This window comes from Panulirus ornatus, chromosome 21 (assembly GCF_036320965.1).
Source record: "Panulirus ornatus isolate Po-2019 chromosome 21, ASM3632096v1, whole genome shotgun sequence".
In the NCBI taxonomy this organism is placed as follows: domain Eukaryota; kingdom Metazoa; phylum Arthropoda; class Malacostraca; order Decapoda; family Palinuridae; genus Panulirus; species Panulirus ornatus.
This window is the reverse complement of record NC_092244.1, coordinates 4,982,544-5,005,487: the sequence shown is the minus strand read 5'-3', so window position 1 is coordinate 5,005,487 and position 22,944 is coordinate 4,982,544. Positions and strand designations below refer to the sequence as shown.

At 47.3% G+C, this 22,944-nt stretch overlaps 1 protein-coding gene across 15 annotated transcripts in view; it reads right to left on the bottom strand.

Moving 5' to 3' along the window:
* Positions 1 to 22,944, bottom strand: part of CtBP (C-terminal binding protein) — a 135,992-nt gene that overhangs the window by 64,313 nt on the left and 48,735 nt on the right. For 4 of the 15 annotated variants that reach the window (XM_071675535.1, XM_071675537.1, XM_071675540.1 and 1 more), the window contains exon 1: positions 20,284 to 20,433. The exons of 8 other annotated variants lie outside the window; for them this stretch is intronic. The gene's annotated coding sequence lies outside the window, so the exon portion shown is untranslated. Of the gene's footprint in view, positions 1 to 20,283; positions 20,476 to 22,944 lie in introns of those variants that run through there. 3 more of the 15 variants (XM_071675549.1, XM_071675546.1, XM_071675544.1) reach the window with 3 other exon arrangements.

Sequence of the window (22,944 nt, the reverse complement as noted above, 5' to 3'; positions counted from 1 at the left end):
CATACAAACACTATGGAAGATGGGGGTGCATCCCCCACAGTCCACACCTACCGTGCTACTGTCTGTGGCGCATGACACACCACCACATCGCCTGTCTCTCCACCAACCCACACAAGGACCCCCTGACCCCACCAGCGGGAGGCCTACAGCACATGGCCGGCTCATGTGGCGAGATATAACACCGCCACAGTACCGTGAGGGAGGGGGGGAAGGTCAAGTGTGATGGGGACCCCCACTGCCACCAAAAAGGTCCGACTCTTTAAGTATTATAACCCGGCCCTTGATGTGATCCTTGAGGGCCAGGTCAAAGGTCGGGCACGTCCCTGGGGTCACCATAACCACTCGGGCGATCCCGTCACTCAGGCAGGCCCCGCAAAACGCGGCACTGGTGATCATGAACTGTGTGGCAACTCCTCTTGAGAATGACCACCTCAACCCTAAACCTGTGGTCTCAATACTGGTTTGATAAGTGTGTGGCGCCTGAACCCGGGCTGTCCGAACCTCGGGGTGTCTGGCTGGGGGGAAGTAAGAGGAGCTGTCTGAACACGAGGTGTCTGGCTGGGGGAGACGAGCGGTTGTTTGAAACTGGGTTGCATAGCTGGGGGAGGCGAGGCTGTGTGTGTGTGTGTGTGGAGGGGGGCAAGATAACTTAATTATCAGCTCCCAGTATCGTCTGACGCTGGTACTACTACTGCAGTAGGTGCTGTGTTGAGCCTGTTGCGGCTGGGCACCATCTTGCCCCCTACACTTCAGTAACTTGGATCCGTGCCGCTGTCAGCGTTTATTTTACTTGAACCCCAAGCTCATCCTGGCAGCGGTATCCTCTGGAGGTGTGGTTCCTCCAGGCTTCCAAAACCATACCATTGACATCTGCTGTCATCATCCCATTCACATCATCAAATCACTTGAAGTATACGGTTCATACATACATATATTGCTACATGTAGCTACTGCAGCCTCATGTTGCATCACCGTTGTTACCATCTTGACCGAAAAAAAACCTGTCGAACTTAACACTCATGCATGCAGTGATCTCTTACAACCTAATCTTGAATTTCTTTAATAACAGATTATATCAGAGCTTTGTGTAATATAGCTTGCAGTACACTCAAAGAGTCTGGGCAGAGTGACACAGATACACAGACAGTCACTGGGGTGGGGAAGGGGTGTAGAATGGCTAACCGTAGGAAAACATGTGATGGAAGAGCACATATTCAGCTACATAGAGGTTAATGGATTTCTGGAGGCCCAAGCCTAATATTTACCCCCTGTCAAGCGGATGTTTTACAGGCGCTGCCTGTAAATATTACATGTTGTGCAACTCCTCACTCGCATTTCAATCTTGAAAGAACCCAGTTGTCCACTGTTGTCTGAATTCATTTATATGTAATCAACTGGCAAAAGAAATAGTCTCTCAACTGTAGCACAATTTCATTGTATTTCTTTTAAAGATTGTGACTCTGCTGGTTTAAAGAACATCGTGCCACCAATTATCTCTTTTAACTGTTCACGTCCGGTTTAATAGTCAAGCCGCCGTACCCAAAGTTCGTACCGTCGTGCTTAAGGGTCGTACCTTCGTGCTCAAGGGTCGTACCTTCGTGCTCAAGGGTCGTACCTTCGTGCTCAAGGGTCGTACCTTCGTGCTCAAGAGCCTTACTGTCACATTAAAAGATCGTGCCGTCACGCCCAAGGGTCGTTCCATTACCTTCCAAGGGTCTAACGGTGTGAACTACACAATAACTCATTATGAGCGTTTTAGGGAGGATTCCTGAACCCTGCCTTTCTTGAAAGCGGAAATTGCGCACGTTCACCGAAGTTGGGTCTAGTTTGGGGAAATACATGACAGCGTGATTCACGAAACCGATTTCCTCCCTTGGTCAATCAGACGGCAGACAGTCGCTCACCCCGCCACTCAAGAGGGTACATTATCGCTCATGTCAGCCACTCAGGGGGCCCATCACCGCTCACCGGCCACTCAGAGAACACTTCATCACTCACAGGGCCATTCAGAGCGCACATCGTGACATGCCAAGCCACTCCAAGAGCACATCATCACATCCTGGGCCATTCAGTAAGCACACTGCCACTTACCCGACCACTCAGAAAGCACATTACCACTTACTCGCCCATTACGAGGTCACATTATCGCTTGACGAGCAAACAAGATGGAACATGAACGCTTAACCGACCACTAGGATAAAACTATCGCATGTATCCAGCCCAGTGGACGGAGAGATTAACACAACCGACCATTCACTGTCGTAAAGTAACACACCCAGTCATTCATTGGACAGATTAGCACACACATCCGGCCACTCATGAGGCGGATTATCGCCTATTAAGCCACTCAAACATAACATTACCGTTTACCCAGCCACTCACAGGGAACATTACCGTGTACCCGGCCACTCACAGGGAACAATACCGTGTACCTGGCCACTCAGGAGGCATAACCGTTTACCCGGCCACTCGGTGGGAACATATGTTTACCCAGCCACTTAAGAGGGCACAAAACCGTTCATCCGGCCACTAGGGGAGAGCAACATCATAAATCAACTAAGAAGATTTATTGTATGTATGACTTTTACAATGCTCAGGTGTATCGTCGCTTACCTGGACACCTGTTGGAGGCTGCAAGGCACACCTGGCAACCTAGAGGAGCAACATACGTGGCTACAAACATCAACTTATCCAGTAACTCATGACACATACTGTAGCCTATCCAGCCACTCAGGAGCAACACTATGGCCTATCCCGCCACCCAGGGGCAACATCGTAGACTATCCAGCCACTCAGGGACAACATCGTAGCCTATCCAGCCCCTTAGGAGCAACATCGTAGCCTATCCAGCCACTCAGGGGCAACATCGTAGCCTATCCAGCCACTCAGGGGCAACATCGTAGCATATCCAGCCACTCAGGAGCAACATCATCGCTTACCCTTCCACTAGAAGAGGACACATTCACGGTCATCCGGCCACTCAAGAGGGCAATTTAAGGCTTAGCCGACCACAAGTGGGCATTTTAGAGCTTAGCTGAGGGCGAGCACTCCAGAATTATCCTGCTGAGGCGGGAGGGAACTCGACACTCTCGCAGTAACTCAGTACATCGAGGCTCGGTCGGGCCACTCACTAGGCAAGTCAACACTTACCCGGCCACTTTAGAGGGTGTGTGGGGGGAGGGTGGGGGCTCATAAACGTTTAACCAGCGACATTAACGCTTACGCTGCCATTCAGGGTGCGCGTTAACCCTTATCCAATTAGTTAAACGTTGTCTTTATGCTTACCCGACCACCCAGAGAACATACTAACCACCACTTCACCACGGGGATACACCACGCGCCGCACCCGGTCACTTCGCGGCCACAGTAGTGTTTATCCAGACACCCAGGGAGCATATGACCAATCAGCCGGCCCAAGAAGAGGAAAATATCTTTACCTGGCCACTCAGAGGCCATATCACAGCTTACCACGGCACTCAGATGGCAAACTGACCTTTACTCGGCTGCTCAAAAAGGGAAAATGCTTATCACGATACTTGGCGTAGTAACTCTTACCTGGCCACTGTGAAGAATATCAACTATCACTCAGCCAATCAGAAGGCATTTTAACGCTTACCCTCCCGGTCACTCAGGGAGCACAAGAGGGGTTCAACCAACTGTGGATAATCGTCACTCATCATTCAATATCACGCTGCTTCCTACAGAATCGAATACTCTAAATATTACTGATACAATAAAAGAATTTACTGCATCTCCCACTTTGCGTTAAAAATGTCCTGTCTTCACCCAGATTCAACAGAGGAGGCTGCGCTCATACTGTCACCGTGAAAACAAAAATACTGAGAGAAATGCAGCGCGACAGTATGCCAGAAATGTCATGGTACGATATTCTCGGAAAGAACGTACAAGGAGGCGGTGTGGTTGAGGCGGGGCGTGTTGCCAATAACCCCACTTGAAGAGCAGACACCATGTGTGCAGCATAATCCCATCACACGGTCGCTAGTTACCGTCCACCCAGCAAGTTAAGCACACCTAATCTAACCTTCCCACCAGTTGCCACTGCCTCACCACCACCCACCCACACACACACACACACACTACATGCTACACAACAATGCATCTGCTCTACGACCGCAAAGCTATATTTATCATTTACTTTTTTCCCCCGACATAACTGGATCCGACTGCGGTCGGCCCTGACAGATATCTACGCCACAGTCCTGGCGATACGCTGGGCTTGGTACGCACTCACGATGCACGTGGACTTTAAAAATCTTGTATCCTCATGGCTGATTACGTACACATTGTGCTGATACCATCTTAACTCGATATTAAGGTACAATGGCTTGTGTTCCCCCAGCAGCCAACGCGAAATATATATATATATATATATATATATATATATATATATATATATATATATATATATATATATATATATATATATATACATATATACATATATTAAAAACATATACTTTCTGAAAGGTCAAATTTACTCCTGCGTCTTCAATATAATGCCATTCATAATGTCACAATTTGTCTAAATATTACGTATATGTATTACTTTAAATTCATTGATGATCAAATCCAGATAACTCTCTCTATATACATATATATAAAAGAGGGAGTGCCGGTATTAAAAATCTTACTCAACCATTACAGCAAGAAAGTCTTGCACCAGTATACCGCTACCCAGGCCGCTCCAGACTCACTCCCTGAAAAAGCCCAATATGTCAAAATCACTCGACAATTTCCAGAAACAAAACATGCACTGGCAACTGGTGGGGAACATGGCGCACCTCCAGCGAGAGAACATTACTCGCAGAATTAAATCACTTGGTTTAGGTTAAGTCTCACAATGAACACCATCACAGATTTAACTCAACTCATTTTAAACACGACCCGTGGCTACGATGGTATGTGACCTCTGACCTGAACCGTGAGTCAGGTCGACGAACAAACCCGTCAGTGACCTGACCCCAGGCCATCTTACCCATGGGATTGTATCACAGTACTCAAGCGGTTAAGGAGTTTCCCAGTATAGATGGTCCCCAAAGACCTTCCAACGTACAGTCCGTAAAAATCAACACGGTCAACAAAACTGTCAGACTCAGTAGGTCGTGCGGGACTGTTAGCGCAGACTCCTACGTCGTAAAGGCTGTTGTAACAAGTTTCATTACGTCGTAAGTGGCTGCTGCAGGCTCCTTTACGCCGTTAAAGGTTATTACAACAGTTCGTTACGTCACAAGGAAAGTCAATAGACGATCTGTTACACCTTTAAATATCGCTATGATCATCTCGAAACAAAGGCTGTAAAAAGTTCGTTACATTCCGAGGTTGTTATAACCTCCTTAAAGAAGTGGCTACGTTATATTTAGGTGGTGTAGCCTCCGTTACGTTGCAAGAGGCTGTTACAACGTCCGTTGCATCAGCGGAGGCCGTGTTGCCAGCGGGGTGGTGACCAGAAGGGTCCGTGAGTACCCGTCCCCCGACATGGTCATAGGGTTTCACAACCTGGAAAGACCCCCACCTTACCCGCCTTCCATAACCCCCTCCCTCCAGAGGTAACATACCCCACCCAGGCCATCCCACGCCACCACAGCCACGGGAAATAAACCTTATTCGGCAACTGTGTCTGCACTGTTGCCATATGGCGTCTCCCGAATAAAGGAGTAAAAATACACCCATTTCCATCACGTTTCAGCCAGTGTGTGATGTACGGTTCAATGCGCCCTGTGGCCGCCAATTTGCCGTACTTACAAACTACGACTTACATCAACCCCAACGTATATAACGTGTGGTATATTGTAAGAGCAGTGTTAACTACGAGAGCCAACTTAACCCTAAAATCTCTCCCGACTAATCTCAAGAAGGCCGAGGTATTTTTTATTCCGTGTAGAGTGAATCATGAAGCTGCTAGGGGGAGGAAGAGAGTGAGATGAAGGGCGCAGCTGTAGGAGTGGTGAGGGGGTCCACCACACCACTACAACACCAATACAGGATCTAACCCCCACCCCCTCCCTCCACAAGAGTAAAGCCACTGCGGTAAGACTCTAGTCGAGGGTATGATGGCCCGGCTAAATGTCAGGTTAAAGGCTAGTCCGTCGTACCCTAGCTAGGGTCGTGCCGTCGTACACACGTCCTAGGCCTGACTCAGCCTACCCTTCGGAGTGGCTGGTCACCACTATCCCCCGTCCACTGCAGTACACACATACGTGGCGTCCCTGCAGCCAGCTGGCCCCTGACCCAACCCAAGTCATCGTGGCTGGTGTCGCACTCATTACTAATCACGACACTTCTCCCTCCCCACCCCCGCCCCTCCCCCCCATCACTCCTCCTACCATATACACCTGTTGTGCTCTACCAATACATTTACATACCTTATAGCCAGTAACAACCCATCCTCACCCAACGTCCCAGCAGACCACACGCATACACACCTGTCACAACCCTCTCCGTGATGGTCCAGCTCAAGTCTGGACATGACCAACATACGTCTCTCAATATATCTATTATAAGACTTTTCATGTAAGCTTTTTCTTAGCCTTTATGTTCAGTAAAAACTCAGTCCCCGCTGTAAATCTTACCATATTTCTCCTATTACTGAAGGCGGCCGTAGTTAATTGGGTGATCAACACATAGGGTGAACACTGAGAGGCTCCGTGAGAACATGTTGCTGACCCCACATCACGTGGTGACCTACTGCAACAGGTAGGTGTGGATCAAGCAACAAACATAAACTACCTGGCCACACCCCACGTGGCCATACATCCACACCCAAGGCCATCTTCCATACACGGGCTTTAATTATCTGCATACACAGTTGGCGCGGCGTAACCCTGGCAGCCCACACCCCACTGTGGCGGGAAGAGGTTGTTGGCACACCCGGAGCACCGCATGTGTCCGTGGGAGAGCTGGGGAGCTCAAAGTGAGAGGTTGGTGGGCGAGTGATGTCAGGTGTTGGATTGGCTGGGAGGAATTATTAGGTACAGTACCACCACCAGCCACCGATAACCTCCCGACACTCCCGACAAGAAGGTCAGCCACCAAGGAGGGCATCGTCAGAAGTTTCCTACGGGAGTCGAGTAACAATACACGAGACAGTAAGAGGTTTCCTCCAGGATCCAAGAGCATGCTCGCACCCTGGCGCCTCGAAACGACCCTTGGGTATGACCTCACACGTCCCTGTCGTGAAGGTTCGTCCCGTCGTGTTCATGGGGGGAGGGTGGGGACGCGAGACCCATTGCACTGAACGGCACCTTCCTCTACTGGTGTCCCCAGGCAACACTTAACACTAGACGAACCAGAAACACACACCCTGCTGTGTTACCTACACCCTGTGACTACCCTGGGGGGTGAGGATGATGAGGGAGGGAGGGTCGTCTGGGCGTCAGTCTAAAAATACATTTTCTATTTCAAGACGCCAGTCACACTGGAGCCGACCACTCCAGTCATACTGCACGCTGCATTACCCCTTGTCCTACCCAACCACACAAGGCACCCAATCCCTCTCAAATATTCCCCAATACCTGCGCCACTCTCGGACCGATCTTCCTCAAGCTGGGTTTAAGACATCTGAAACGAATCCTTCACAACGCAGCAAGACGTTTACCCCGCCATGCACGCTGACAAACGGCCATGCACAGTAGCCCAGTGTCTGCATGGCACCAAGACTAACGTTTGACCCGGCCAATATTACGTCCGGATGAAAAATGAAGAATCGACGACAATAATATAAAGGCCGACATCCTATGTTAACCTGGGCTGTAAAGGAACAGCAAACATTTCTCTGCCAAGCTCGGCAGAACAGACCATACCAACCTTCCACAACAACACAAGAGACAAGTCATGTAACTTCCTGTGGATACATACCAACAAATCACACAAAACAAATAGTAAAACTCCTTTGTACGTGGCATGTTGAAGAGTCAAATGCAGGATTTGCTGCAATTACTGAAACACGCACTAAAGACGATATGATTAGCGAGCTTTGGGATACCACATCACAACTTGTACAGATGCGGCAGGACTAGATACTCAAATGATGTAGTTGAGGCCTTCGTTGTCAAGGTTGAAGAACCCAATATATAAGGTCATTGCATTTAATTAACTGGCCACCAAATGCAAAGCCTTAAGAATCGCCGGAACAAATACGAAACAGAATCATATCTTGAACTTATCAGGAAACCCAGCCCGAAATACACTCGTCTTAGAGACAGACGTCAACCCGCCACACATTAAATGGAGCCTTGATACAACATTGCAGCTGAGACTATCTCCACTGGAGGCAGCTGGAAGGAACAGCTGCACAAAAGAAAGTTATTCTGTCTGGATAACAAATTCTCCCTTGACCAGCCAATGAAACCAACCAGAGGAAGTGACACTCTGGACTTATCTTTACAAATATTGTATTGCGTCAATCATCAACAACATCCTGTATTCTGATAATATTACTGACAGTAGAACAAGTATGGATCTAAAACCATCGGAGTAAAACACACGTAACCATGAAAGTGTATCTAGAAATTTCAGTTTTAGTAATAAACGGATACATTGGATGTTATCAATAAGATGTCTGGGACACAGTGAGAAACCCAGCCTCTCGTGTCATTACAGAAGAGTGTGTGCTAATGACGTGATGACTTTGATACTCCACACATGACACAAACATATGACAGTGAAAACAAAAGTTCTAGGGTAGAACGAGGAAGACAAGCACTCTACAAGGAACCGAGAGATCTGTAAGTCTTCTACAATGGCCGCAGCTCAGCCATCAAAGGAAAGATAATCCATCCAATGGAGTTATGTAGACGGTAAAATACTACCTCAGAAATCTAAAGGTGTGGTATGTAAAGAAAGAAAAAAAATAGACCTTAAACATTAGGGGCCCAAGATTCATCAACGCCTTGCCTGCAACCACCAGGAACACCATGCGAGACGTTTAACAGAGCCCTGGACAAATAATTACAAAGTGTACCACACCAGTGAGGCTGTGGAAGCTACGCGGGCCTGAGGACTGAGGCTTACAACAGCTTGGTCGACCAACGACCCAACCCAGCAGCTAGGCCCAGCCCAGCTGTAGAAATGGAAGATTCCCGAAGACTTCAGTTTAACCAAAAATGAAACAGCCATATATATATATATATATATATATATATATATATATATATATATATATATATATATATATATATATATATATATATATGCGTGTGTGTGGAAGAGACGGGGCACCACGAGTGTAAAACACTTCCCGTAACACTCATATAACAATCACACACACACACATAGGTGTGTTAATCCCGGCTGATAAAAGTACCTCGCATGGTGCAAACATCAGGCCAGGGGGGTGCGGGGAGGGGAACACGGTATACTCCCGACGGCAAATTTACCCCGCTCTAGTTAACAACCCCGCAGCCGCTCTTATCCCGGGGCGGGGCGGGGCGGGCCGGGGCGGTGGTAGAGGCGGAGTGAAAGAGGCGGGCCGACCCCCCCCCCCCCCTTCCAGCTAACACGGGTGGTACCTGATGGTCCAGTGCAGACCCCCTCCCCGTCACCCTCCTCTCTCTCTCTCTCTCTCTCTCTCTCTCTCTCTCTCTCTCTCTCTCTCTCTCTCTCTCTCTCTCTCTCAGTAAAATCCTACGAACCTAAGGTGTAGGTGAGGGCCGTAGGAGCGACAAGGAGGGAAGGCATCAACCACTCCTAGATCCAGCCAAAACACCAGCCTCCACTCCCGATACACGGCACCAGAACTCCCACACCTTGCATGGAACGTGACTGGTTCGAACCCCGCCACAAAGACGCTCAGAGAGAGAGAGAGAGAGAGAGAGAGAGAGAGAGAGAGAGAGAGAGAGAGAGAGAGAGAGAGAGAACCAAAATTCATAAATAAATATTTCTCATCAACGGTCTCTTTCCCACATGACTTCCGGAAGCCGAACCTAACCTACCCCGACCCACCTCCCCTATCCCAGCAGCGACGAGTTCCATTCCTAAACTTGAAACCCAACGCGAACTTCCGAATGACGAGCCGAGGGCCCCAGCCTCCCTCAGCCCCTGCACGAGCGTCCCCAGGCACACCCAGCTAAGTCCCGGGTCCGTCCCCGTAAGTGCTGGGAAACGCTATCGTGCACCACTTCAGGTCTTGATCACCGGCAGCGGCAGAGACTGGGGGGAGGGGGGTTGCACCTCCCTGGGGAGACAAGAGGGAAAGGGGGTGCCTCTCCTACTGGAGTGACGGATGAAAAAGCAGGGCACCTGTACAATGAGGTGGGAGTGAGGCAGGCTTATCTCCCGTGAGTGAGAGTAGGGAGAGCAAGACGCGTCTCCCTCAGGTAACAATATAGAGTAAGGGGAGGGCGCCTCTCCCTCGTGGAAGGTGCTGGGAAAAGGGAAGGCTATTACGTAAGATAAGAGTGGGGAGAGAGCCGACTCTCCCTCCTGTTAGGTCAGAGTAAGGAGGCACCTCTCTCTGTCTCTCTCTCTCGAGAGAGAGGAGGGAGAGGGAGCCGCCTCTCACTAGCGTCATGGCGCACGTCTGATTTGTGACTCACCAGGATGACCAGCGCCAAATTTTACTTCCCGCCACATTTACCCGTTTTCTTTTGGGAGGAAGAGTTCTCTTTGTTCTTTTTTTTTTCTCTTTCGCTCTGGCCGGTTTCAAGGACTTTTCCACGTCCTGTCTCATCTCGCTCTTTCCCCCAACCATCTGTGGCACAAGCCCTTACCAAGTATTGAGTATATTTAAAATATAATCTGTGTTTTATGGTAAACTGGAAGGCTGGAGGTGGAGGCAGGAGTTGACCTGATTAAAGGACTGCCTCCCTCCCTATCTCCTTCCTGGCTTGCTGGTTCGGGAGTTGGTTTGTTACGTATAGTGGGCCGCACAAGGCCGCCCCCACCTCCTCCTCACAGAGATTTGGATGCTGTCGATATATCGATTAACCTAAATTTACGAAACTCGCTTCCTCTATGCGTATATATATATATATATATATATATATATATATATATATATATATATATATATATATATATACATATACCCACGGATCCTTTCTCCAGGGGCTCGTCAGCATCAGGGCTACGCTACAAACAGGAGCCAGGGAAGGATGTGGTCCTTTGGAGAGAAAACTTTTGCGACGAGATTGTACTACGACGTTACAACCTAGCCGATGGTGATTTTTCACTTGAGGCGTAACGACTAGCTGGCGGAGTTCAGCAACGCCTACACACACACACACACACACACACTCCTATATATATATATATATATATATATATATATATATATATATATATATATATATATATATATATATAAAGCGCAGTTAATGAGTCAACACAGTAATGGTACACGTAACATCCTGAAATACCATGATCACGTCACCATTTCCACAGGTTAGGTCAAGACATTACAGAGGTGGCTCATGTCATGAAGTGAGTGAAGGTTTCCCACCATAACACGGCCTGTCCAGATGGCTCAGTGCGGTGTACCATGGGTCCTAATGTTATCATGTTCCTCGCACCGCTCACTCCCCCACAACTCTCACTGAACCTTCCTCCTGTTAATACTGGCCTACGTTAAATGACAGCCCGTGCACCGGCAGTCAAAAGTTCCAAATTTATGGCGGACTTAAATAATCTATGAATAGGTACGTGATGAAGAGATTTCACAGTCCCTCACTTGATGATCATGGTGGCAAATCCTGCAGTTAATCAGTGCCATAAATGACCAGTAATTGACGTTTCTCAACTCCACAACTCAGCGCTGCTCTCCCGCCTATCAGTCACAGCTGCACTATCTCATGATGCCAGAATGTTTAAGTTCTTCCGTGTTGTGACATTCCAACACAGCCAGGTCGGACACGAATCATCACTCATGTTTGGGAAAGAATTTATTAGGGGGACGTTTGACATTACACACACACACACACACACAAACACACGCACAGTAGCTAAACACGAATACAATGTCCCCAGCAGAACTGCGTCATGCATCACATCTAATGAAATGCGAAAATTGCCTCGGAGATTGTTGCAATCAGGTGTACTTAAAGCAAAGATAGCTTCACGTGGTACATGCCCGACACACAGTCGCTCCAGCTTTTAAACGAAATAATAGAATTCAATCTAGGATATGAGCTCGTGTTGCCAGAAGCAGATTACCTGTAAATCCCAAGGTCTGATAACACGGCCGAATATCAGTTATTGGGCCACAGAACGCTGTAGAACACTATCAGTCTTACCCAAATGAAGCGACAGATAGCTGAGCCAGCTAGCAGTGAGGGAGTCAGGCATGGGGAGGGGAATCGGGGGGGGCACGGTAATGGGCGACACCCCACCCTCCCCAACCCCCGAATGGAGTTGCCGCCCGCAGCAAATGCTGAACTTGCGAGACGGTGGGCAGCGGACACGTCACACGCGTGGGGCCGCGTCTGGCTCGTCACCCTGGGAGGCAGAAGCCGCGGGAAGGACCTGCCCGTCAGTCAGTCTCCGGCATACTTGTCGGAGGAGGGAGGAAGGAGCAGTGAAGACGAGCGAAAAGTATTAACTACTTGTAGCGCAAAGGGAGTAAATATAGCCCACCTCTTTCTTGAGGAAGTGAGCGGAAGGCGGAGTAATTTATCCTAGAATATGGCCGCAGGGAAGAGAGGCGAGCGCTCAGCGAGGAAGTGAAAACGGGAAAGTCTCATGACGGGCGAGTAACAAGTCCCACATGACACGAGCGCCGCATGGTACCGCCCGCCTCACTCTCCACCTCCTCTGCTGAGTAACTGATCTCTTGACCTCTTGCGGAAGACGATACCACCCTCTCGGTATGAGAGAAGAGGTCAAAGGTCATGTTATATAATACCCAAAGGCCATAACTTCATGTTCATCGGAGTGTTCACCAGGGGTCTTTGCAAGCTGGACCCAGCCGGCATGCCAGCAATATCGGCAGCAGGTGGGTGAGCTGGTCAGGTACGTACATCACCACAGATAACCCGCCTCCCTCCTACCACGCCACTGCCATAACGGGACCCACGCCATCACAAATGGATAACTTTTGTCCCACATTTCGATCCAGCAAAATACCACCATAAGTCTTCCACCGACGTGAACTAAATCATTATCGTTACCACGAGAAATAATTCAAGAATATATATTCAGGTGTATAAAGTTACAGCCAAAGGTTAGTTGTCGTAAAGGCCAGATGGTGTCGCATCTCGTTGGCCTGAAAAGTTGTAAAATACAAAGCCTTGTGTAGCTTTTACACTACAGAGACCTGAGCAGCTTTTGAAATAAAAGTTCTCTGTGTATGATGAGCTTCAAATGTTTCCTGCGACATGGCCAAAAAAAATATCAAATGTCTCGTCATATTCGGTAATAAAAGTCACGCTTTACAACTTATTAAACCCTCCAACCACAAAATAACACGAGAAAACTTATTAAAACCAATGGATGTGACAGATAACCAACCAACCAACCAACCAACCAACCTGAATGTTGCCTCGGTCGAGCGACAGCGACCAAACCTGGTGGGACTAAGGTCTGCTTTCCCTCGTCACCAAAGGAACGGAAGCGTCGCGGTATTCCCGCCCTGAGATAGTCCACTATGATCCTGACATTTCACGTGCACTAAACTAACCTTTGGAGCCCAGTCACCTCATTCACCAGTATTCAAACGTTTACCACATTCGGCAGGTTGAGACTAGACTTCGATTGGTCGTGCGGTAAAAGTACAGCCGTTTCCTCTTATACGTTAAAAATATACATTCAACCTGAAATTCCAGTAATCTCAGGCTATTTACCCACGCCAACACTGCACGTGTTGCTGATCACCAACCGCTTCACACAGTGTTGAGGATCTGTAAACCCACAACAGTAACGGAACTTATCACAAATGACTAAAAAAAAAACAACTTACGCTGGCCTGTAGACTCTAGTTTACCTACATTAAATCAAAACACCATGCAGTACATGTTTACGAACCGTTAGCGGCTTATAAGGCTAGTTAAACTTACAATATATCATGTATACCTGAACTAAACAGAAACTAACTTTGAGAACCAGCCAACGTCAAGCTGGTCTGAGATACTGTATTCCGAAATTATCGAAAGCCACAAGTCTTCAAACGAAGTCATTTCACCCCTGCACCTGAACATACACCTACACGGCTGTGACATTGCCGCTGCCAGACGCTACGAGGGCCCACAAACTTCTCTAAATGAACCGTGATGACAACCCGGCGAGGTAACAGGTGGGCAAGTACCTGTGTGGGAGGAATGGCGGGTGAAGCCGGGCTATTCTCTGACCGGCTGTGGTGTACCAGCTTACACTAGGGCAGGGGAAGGAGAGGGGTCACCACTCATCTGCCCTACCCAACCCCAACCTCCCTACCAACCACTCTCCCCGGTACAGGAGTTCAATCTTGTCTGGTTATAACGAACATGCCCGCCCGCCCATCCGTCTTGCTCGGACAAAAACTTGTCGGCTTGATCCCGTTCTGAACAGGGACTTCGCTACGTCCATCATCACCTTAATTACGTAAGGAAAGCACCACCAGCGAGCATGTCTACGGCAATTTTCCTAGAGAATAATTAAAACTTAAAACTGACTTGTTAACCACAGATCTCGAACCTGATAACGCCAATCCTGCCAGAGGGGGAGTTCGTTCCGAGTCCTACGCTGGGATTCCCTTATGAAACCGCTACCAACAGGAGATGCTTGGCCTTGCAACCATCACGTCATACCGCCGCGACCACTCCTCTACCCTCCATTACTTTCACCACGAATACTCCAGTTTTCTGCTGCCCATTCATCCTAAGCTCCGACGATGCAGAGAACGAGCAACAGAGATTTACTACGACGCATGGTACTACTGAGTTCGTCATACCTAACATCCCATTCAAACTACACTACACGAACGATCCACCACTGTAACATGACCATATACACGACCCACCATTATATCATGACCCCATACACGACCCCTCCATTGTAACATGACCATATACATGACCCACCATTATATCATGGCCAAATACACGACCCACCATTGTAACATGACCATACACACAACCCACCATTATATCACGGCCAAATACACGACCCACCATTGTAACATGACCATATACACAACCCACCACTATATCATGACCACATACACGACCCACGACGATAACACGACCTTAAATAATCGGCCCACCCCAATAAAGAATAAACACGACTCACCATAACAGACCATCCATGTAAACATCCACACTTATTACTTCATCAGTCTCCACCGTACCCTAGCAATGCAGGAGGGGGGGGGGGACCACTAAGGTCGCCAGGGAAGTAAGTGCTGATGGTGGCAACTGCTGACGACGAGGAAGACCTGGGAGAGGGAGCGTGGCGGTGATGGTGTCAGCGCGGGACGGCTGACGCCTTGCCGACCCAGCAACTGCAAAAGATAGGCTAGACGGCCGGCGGGGAGGGGGTGCGGGCGGAGGGATTTAACTACGCATCTTTTACTCGCTGATCGTAGACGATAATCATGTCTTCGTAAAGCTTAATAACTGAAGATTTCTACATACATACGGTGTACCTGAAGAGAAGCTCTAAAGACTATTTTTCATACAGGTTATATTTGTAGTTCTTCCTTTCCTGACTTATCACCCAACACTGCAAAGTTGTATTGATTTCTTTTTTACAATGGGATTTATATTTGATATTCTTCATCTCTTCAACAGACACACTGGACACGCCAGGTTTAATTATACGCTCGGGATGGACGACTTTTTTCCCATCCTAACATGGACAGTCCCCCCGGGCTGACTCATGCCACACACTGGACCCCTCCCCTCCCCTACCCACAGTGCTGACTCCAGCCACCGGGGGAGAACATCGCCCCTCGCCCCAAACCACCGCTGACTCTTCACTGCTACCAGAAACATTCCCTTCCCAAAGCTCATCTTAACCGCACTTCCCCATCTAGGGATTCACACCCTCCCAGTGTTGACTCTGGTCAAGGGCCACGCCCGTCTTAGTGCTGACTCTAGCCCTGAGACGTCTGAACTCCCTAACCTAATGCTGTCACCTGCCACAGACTTGAGCCAACTAGGAACAAACCATCATTCCTGTGCTGACTTAACAGACCTCATGCTGCTGACTCCAGCCACAGTTGGACACGCCCTCCAGTGCTGACTGGCCAATACGGTTGAACACAAACGTGGCTGACTCGTCCCATTGTTGACATTCCGCTGACCGGGTCACATTGCCGCCACACTCCACTTGCCTGAGATGCTCGGCTGACCTCACCAGTCCGTTGGCCTCAGACTCCTCCCCCTCCACCCCCAACACCCACGGCTACATCTGCCTCGACTCCTTTGTCAAACGTTCTGACGATAACGAAGAAAGGGACGCTTGCTGAATAAGCCAAGTGGGCACTGGCGTCCTAGAGACAGGCTGTATCGATAACTCTAGTGTTGGGAAATTTGAATCAATAACATCGGACTCAATACACGTCCCACCTCCAGACATTCATTAACTCATTAACAATACTCAACACGGCTTCACTTCTTACAACCTAGCTCTTTCTTGTGTGATATCATCAGTTAGCAATGACGAGGAATGTGACGCATTTAACCGAATCCCAAGAAAGAAAATGCCGTAAGTAGCAACAGCTCAAGGCACAGACAGGAAGGGAGAAACTTCGCTGAATTTGGTCATGGCTCACACATAAGAAGCAAAGTCAGTACTGACGGAGCGAATTCTTGAGCAGGGTCCAATCATTTCAGAAGTGCCTCAGGGTTCAGTCCTAGGGCTACTGCTATTTGCAATATAAATCCAGCCATTCTGACACGACTGAGAATAGACAGCTGCGTAAATATGCCGGTGACATGAAAACGAGTCTAACTTTTCAAGCGACTGGTAACTGCAAAGGGATGAAGTTTGAGTTTAACAAGTTACTATCGTGGAGTGAAATATAGTTAATGTTCAAAGTAGATAAATACAAAGGGATCACCTGAAGATTCGCCTTCAACTTTTTTCATGGTTAGATTAGATTAAGTGGAATTTGGTAGGTTTGTATCCTAACCAAACCAAGACTAATCTACCTAAAAAAAAAGTAGGATGGCAATCTTCAGGCACGAGAATCAACCATGATGAAGAGATCTGGGAAACGTACATTCGCTACTGAAGCAGAGGGAGGACTTTTTGTAAGAGTGATATATAAATAAGCGATACAAAGATAAAGTAACAATTCCAGCAATCCGAATGACAAAAAAAAATGCACCAATGTACTCAACAGAGAAATCTAAACTGAGCAATGTGTAAACACTTATGGAAACTTGTACATGAATGGAACAAGTTGCCATAGAGAGGCTAACACGTTGCGAAAGTTTAAAAGTCAAACATACATGATTACTACTGGCGGGATGTACGCACAGCGGCTGCTTCGTATCGGTCAGTAGGCCTTCCACTGCAATTCACACTACACTCGACGCAAGTCTTATATATATCATCATATAATCATACCGTAAATTATGCTCCATAACACAAACTGGTAACCAAACCTTTATGCTTTCTCATCGGTATATAATTTCACACACGGGTTTGGCTATCTTCCCCGTTATGTTTCTGAAATGTTAAAAGTTCGAACATTATCTAAGACAAAAAAAAAAAAGTATCTAACAGGCTACCCGACCTTGGTGCCCCGTTCAAATAAAAATACAAGTCGCCCTACCAAGAGATCAACGGAGCCCACCTTTCATCTACAGGAGGATCCTAATCCAAGAGTACACTGAGTAAAGTTGCGGACCATAACGACCACAAGACCAGGGCAGGACTGCAACTCATGGTAACACTCAAGCGCATGGGACCAAAAACAAGACCGTAACATTGGGCAACACACATCTGCAAAGTGTACATTACTGGGCCGTAATATCACGTTACATACGCACAGAGACCACTGGAAAGGCTGTAACACAAGGTAAAACATAAGTTACGGTGGTCACAGGGCCGCTGCAACACCAAGTAACACATGCGAAGGAGGGCGCAGGTTAGGGCCGTAACAACAGGTAACATACGTGCAGGGGACCAAAAGACAGAACCGTAACACAAGGCAACACACGTGTGCTGAGGGCCAAATGACAGGGCAGCAACACCAGGTAACGCACAAGTGCAAGGGACCACAGGTAACGGCCGTAACACCAGGTAATACAAGAAGGGTGTTCCATGGAACGCTTGTGCCGCCTAAGTGCAGCATAGTTACTGTGAGTCACAAAAATATGTGGACTTGTTTGGAAAATAATATAAAAAATAAATCATTAAGTTTGAAGGCCAAAAGTGTAATTCTGTTCAAGAGGCAGGTTAAGTTCCAGGTTAAATCTTTTTTTGTAAAGGACCTAACTCAAAACAAAATCTAAAGTAATAGGACTTATATAACGGCTTAAGTCCCATAACTTTTGTTTGGACTTGGATTCTTTTGATGCTCAGAAGCAACGGTATAAAGTTCCACAAGAATCTGTTTTAATATTTTTCAAGTTATGATCAGTTTTATACAGTGGTGTGGTTCCCGACGCCTACGTCGGACCAGGAGATCCGTAAGTGTTGCCATGCTTGGCAGGGAACACAACAAGTGCAAGGGGCCACAGCTGGCCGCAGGACAAAGGTCACATGGGTCCAGCTGGCCACAGGGGAGAGTGGCCAGCCAGCAGCACACGAGCGTGACCACGTGATAAGCCACATCCTCGGCGTGACCTTGCAACAAAGCCACCACTCGTACCATCCCTACACATGGGAAACAATTCTAAACTTGAAGTACACAACCCTACACTGTCCTAACGAGTCATTCTTCCTTGCCACTATCTGAAAAATGTCTTATATTTAAGCAGAAAGTCGACCCATCCGAACGAAGGGGAAGAATTGTCCCAAAATGTCTTTCTTGAACAAATGAGTCCGTTTGCCATCAGTAACAATAGGCCACTTCCGTCACGAGGCAATGACATTCCTATAATTCTGGCGTCACAGGGACGAACTAGAGTCACATACGCCACACACTGTAAATAGTTTACAGTAATGAGACAAAGGAGCCACGGCTATCTACCTGCTCCATACCAAACCGTACTCTCAAACCTCTTAAGTTTTCGCTCAAGCTAAACAAAGACCAGAAACATTTCCCATTTCAGAGATTGTATCAGTTAAGAAGGTATATCCACGCCATGTATTCTGACCCACTTCAGAATAAGAGCAAGCGTTAACAGTGAGTTGTGGGGAAATGTATAATAAAGTATAAGAAGGCAACAGCAATGCTGCTTGGCATACGCAACCCTCACTGCTGCCAACCTTCACAACAATTATTTTATGACTTTCTCCTTCACCCAAAAGTTAACGGGAACAGACCGGCTTTCTCAACATGACAACCACCCATCAGAACCTACTCGGCATCCATTTCGCATTGAAATTAATGGAATAAACGAAAAAATAAATGTGTGTAGTACTCATGGGTCGGTACGCGTCAAGGCGTACGTAGCCGCCTATGCATGACTGGTTGGCTGACGCGCTGACCGTCTTACTCTTAACTTTCATTTCTCTTTGGGTATTACGAGTCTCCCAGCACGGTGCACCCGCTGGAATCCAGGTCCACCAACATTTCACTGTATTCAGTGGTCGTTAACCATCACATGACCATAATCAAGTAACATCATTTTAGCATCATGGGTGATTACCAGAATTACGAAACTACCAGATATGGTTTACTAAGTTACGAGAGTGTTATTCACGTACTCTAGCGAGAAGTGCCTCTCCCCTACAGCTGCTCATCACAGTTCACACTCCAGCAGCGTTGCCTAAATATAGTCCTGGACCGTCCCCTGACGAGAGGACCCGCCGCCGCCCTCAACTCATCTGCTGCCCTCACCCTGGTTATCCCCATCACCCTGGCTGATACATCACACCCTAGTTATTCACACGATATCTACCCTAACTTACTATCTGCACCCCACCTTCGCTGTCCACCCTCACACGTTTAATCTGCCCTCACCCTGGCTACCAACTCTTACATTGGTTATCTGCCCTCACCCTGGTTATCTGCCCTGACACTGATTATCCTCCTCACCCTAGCTAGCCGTCCTCACTCTGGTTACCCGCCCTCACAATGGCTGGCAGCCATCACCCCTCGACTTTCTAAAACATTTCCCACAAACACTAATCTGTTACCATCTATTATCTACTCAAGTACAATCACAATACTATATATAACTTGAAGCTTTTGGATGGCTACTCAACCAACAAAAACAAACTACTTAAGACACTTACCTCCCCGAGAAATTCTCCAAAGTTATCACTCCAGTAATCGGCACTCAAACAGTATAGTTTACAAAGATCAAGTAATTAAGTCCCCGTGTGCGTGGGCGTGGAGGCGTGCGCGGGCCTAGACACTAACACCTGGCAGAATAGCACAAGACTGAACGAACACGTCCGTGTGACCACCTCACCAAGCACGCCTACACGCACGCACGAACGCACGACCCCTGGGTACGTCACAATCCGCGAATTTTACCATCCCCATTTCTCGACGACTGTAAATTGCCGACTTTCCCGAGAAAAAGTTACACAAACATCATTAACTCGTTGAGGACATTCATCCGATACATAAACCTCACAGAAAATAGTGAAAAGAGAAAAGATAATTAATAGAGAGAAGTTCGGCAACACGAGCTCCAAGAAATCGACTAACCGGCCACCGAACGCCTTGCTTTGCCCGGGTAAAAAGAAAAAAAGAAAGAGAAAAACGAAGACCTTGTAACCTCTGTTTCTGCTTCCCCGTCATCTTACTTCTCCTCGCATGAAACTTTATTCGCAATTCCCTCGATTTTGGAAGCGGGCGTGAGGCGTGGCCACGGGGGTGGAGGAGGTCGCTCACAGAGGCACAAACTCACGGCTGAAACTGTGTAATGGGAGGTTCCGGTGAGGGTTCGAGGTATCGGGGTCGTGAGTAAGGGCGGCGGACCCGGGATTTTGGTCTCTGTGACCCCCCCCCCCCACCTGGAGGCTCCCAAGCCTCCTGCCTTCGTACAACCACAAATGCACCTTCCATCCCCTCCACTATTATCCTCCCACATCGCTGCCTGCCCAGTTTATCTGCAAAAATGCAAGTCAGACCAGCATCCATGCCGTATTATTTCCCTAAACGGGGTTGAATTAACACGGTCAGAACCCCGGTACAGGAGACAGTCCTAATGCCGCTGTCCACACGGCCGACATAACAAGTCTTTGTCTCCTCAGTCACTCCACCCCGCCACATCGTCACCACTCTGGCCATCCCTATACCACATCATGAAGCTTATCTCTACTTGTGTGTACGAGTATAGAGTGTAGACATGCCCTCACCATCCCAGGAAAACTCGCGAGTTGCGCAAAAATTCTTGTGTTGCTCGCTAGCAATCGTCTGGCGATGTCAGGTCCCGAAATTTACTACTGCCATATCCACTTTATCGGATTTTCTTGAAGTTATTGATATTCTAAGTTTAGAATTTGAAAATACAATATCTGCATACAGGTTGATCATCCGTAACACAGTTAAGTTTAAATCAATAAAAGTCACCAAGTGTAAGTTGTAGTATAATAGAGCGCATAATTTCGCCAAGCGATGACTCCCCCGCGTGGATGAGCTCAGGAAATGACAAATGGCGATAATTATAACCTCTATTCTATTGATATTTATGCCTCCGGACTAGCAAACTTCTTGAGAGTTCTCAGTCATCTCATTACAACGCCATGGAGACTTTTGGGGTCCCAGCAATACTGAATGAGGCAGCCTGTTCGGGGAATTACGTAATGCGATACAGTACCAGAATGCACCGTGGGGAGCGAGCACCATGTGAAGTCGTTGAACTAAGTGTATCATCAGTTACATGAATCATACCACAACTGCGCGGTAACCGGCTCTCTCGCTGTTACTCTGTCCACACACACACACACACACACACACACACACTTCGAAATGACGTCTTCTCGACCCATTTTGTCAAGATGGCCTTTACGATTTTAGACATTTTCCATCTTAAATGAAAATCTAGGCCCAGAAATGACCAACGAATGTTTTTCTCAATGCCGCCAGAGAGCACAATCTCTCTACTTAAGCATCAGAGGTGGTAATTCGCTCTTAGAAGCCATGTTACCCGGACTGAGTATCTGACGCTAGAGGTAGAAAGATGGTCAATTGTAGGCATATAGATATTCACTGTCACTTCGTGCCTAAATAGTCAGTCCACATGCAAAGTGTCTCCGTATGTGAAGAACCGTAATTGCTTGCCGAAACAGTTCAAGAAAACGTCATTTCGGATTGAAAAAAAAAATAATGTATATCATACATATATAGACAAGAAGACAATATGGTTTTATCCATATCTGCAGATACGTTGAAGTATACGTAAATATGAATATGCATATACCCAGACGTGGAAGATAACTAATAACCTGCACTGAATCAACAAACCCACGCATACACTGAGAAAAATGAAACGATTGAAAAAAAATGTATCAACAACAGAAACGCAGGTTCATGAACGAAGGATCAAAGCGTATCAATACCATGATAAATATGTAAACATTTTAGAGCCGTTTCCTTGTGAAAGACTTTCACTGAGAAAATAATCAGCTGGACACATACACACGATATCAACAATGCAGACAATCATTTAAGGGACACTAAAGAGAACTCCATGACAGTTTTCTTCTTAAAACAGGTATAAGCTAACAAAATATCTAACAAACTGAAAAGAATATGTTCTATCATTCTATCACATACAGCTGGACTTCTGACACACAATTCTTAATTATCGTAATCGTAATTCTTACACTATACTGTTTTCATTATGATCAAAATTCATTTTGAATAATGTAACTGCAACAACTAAACACATAAAGATAACTAGCAGGAATAAATTCAAGAGTATGCTGATGCAACCACAACAT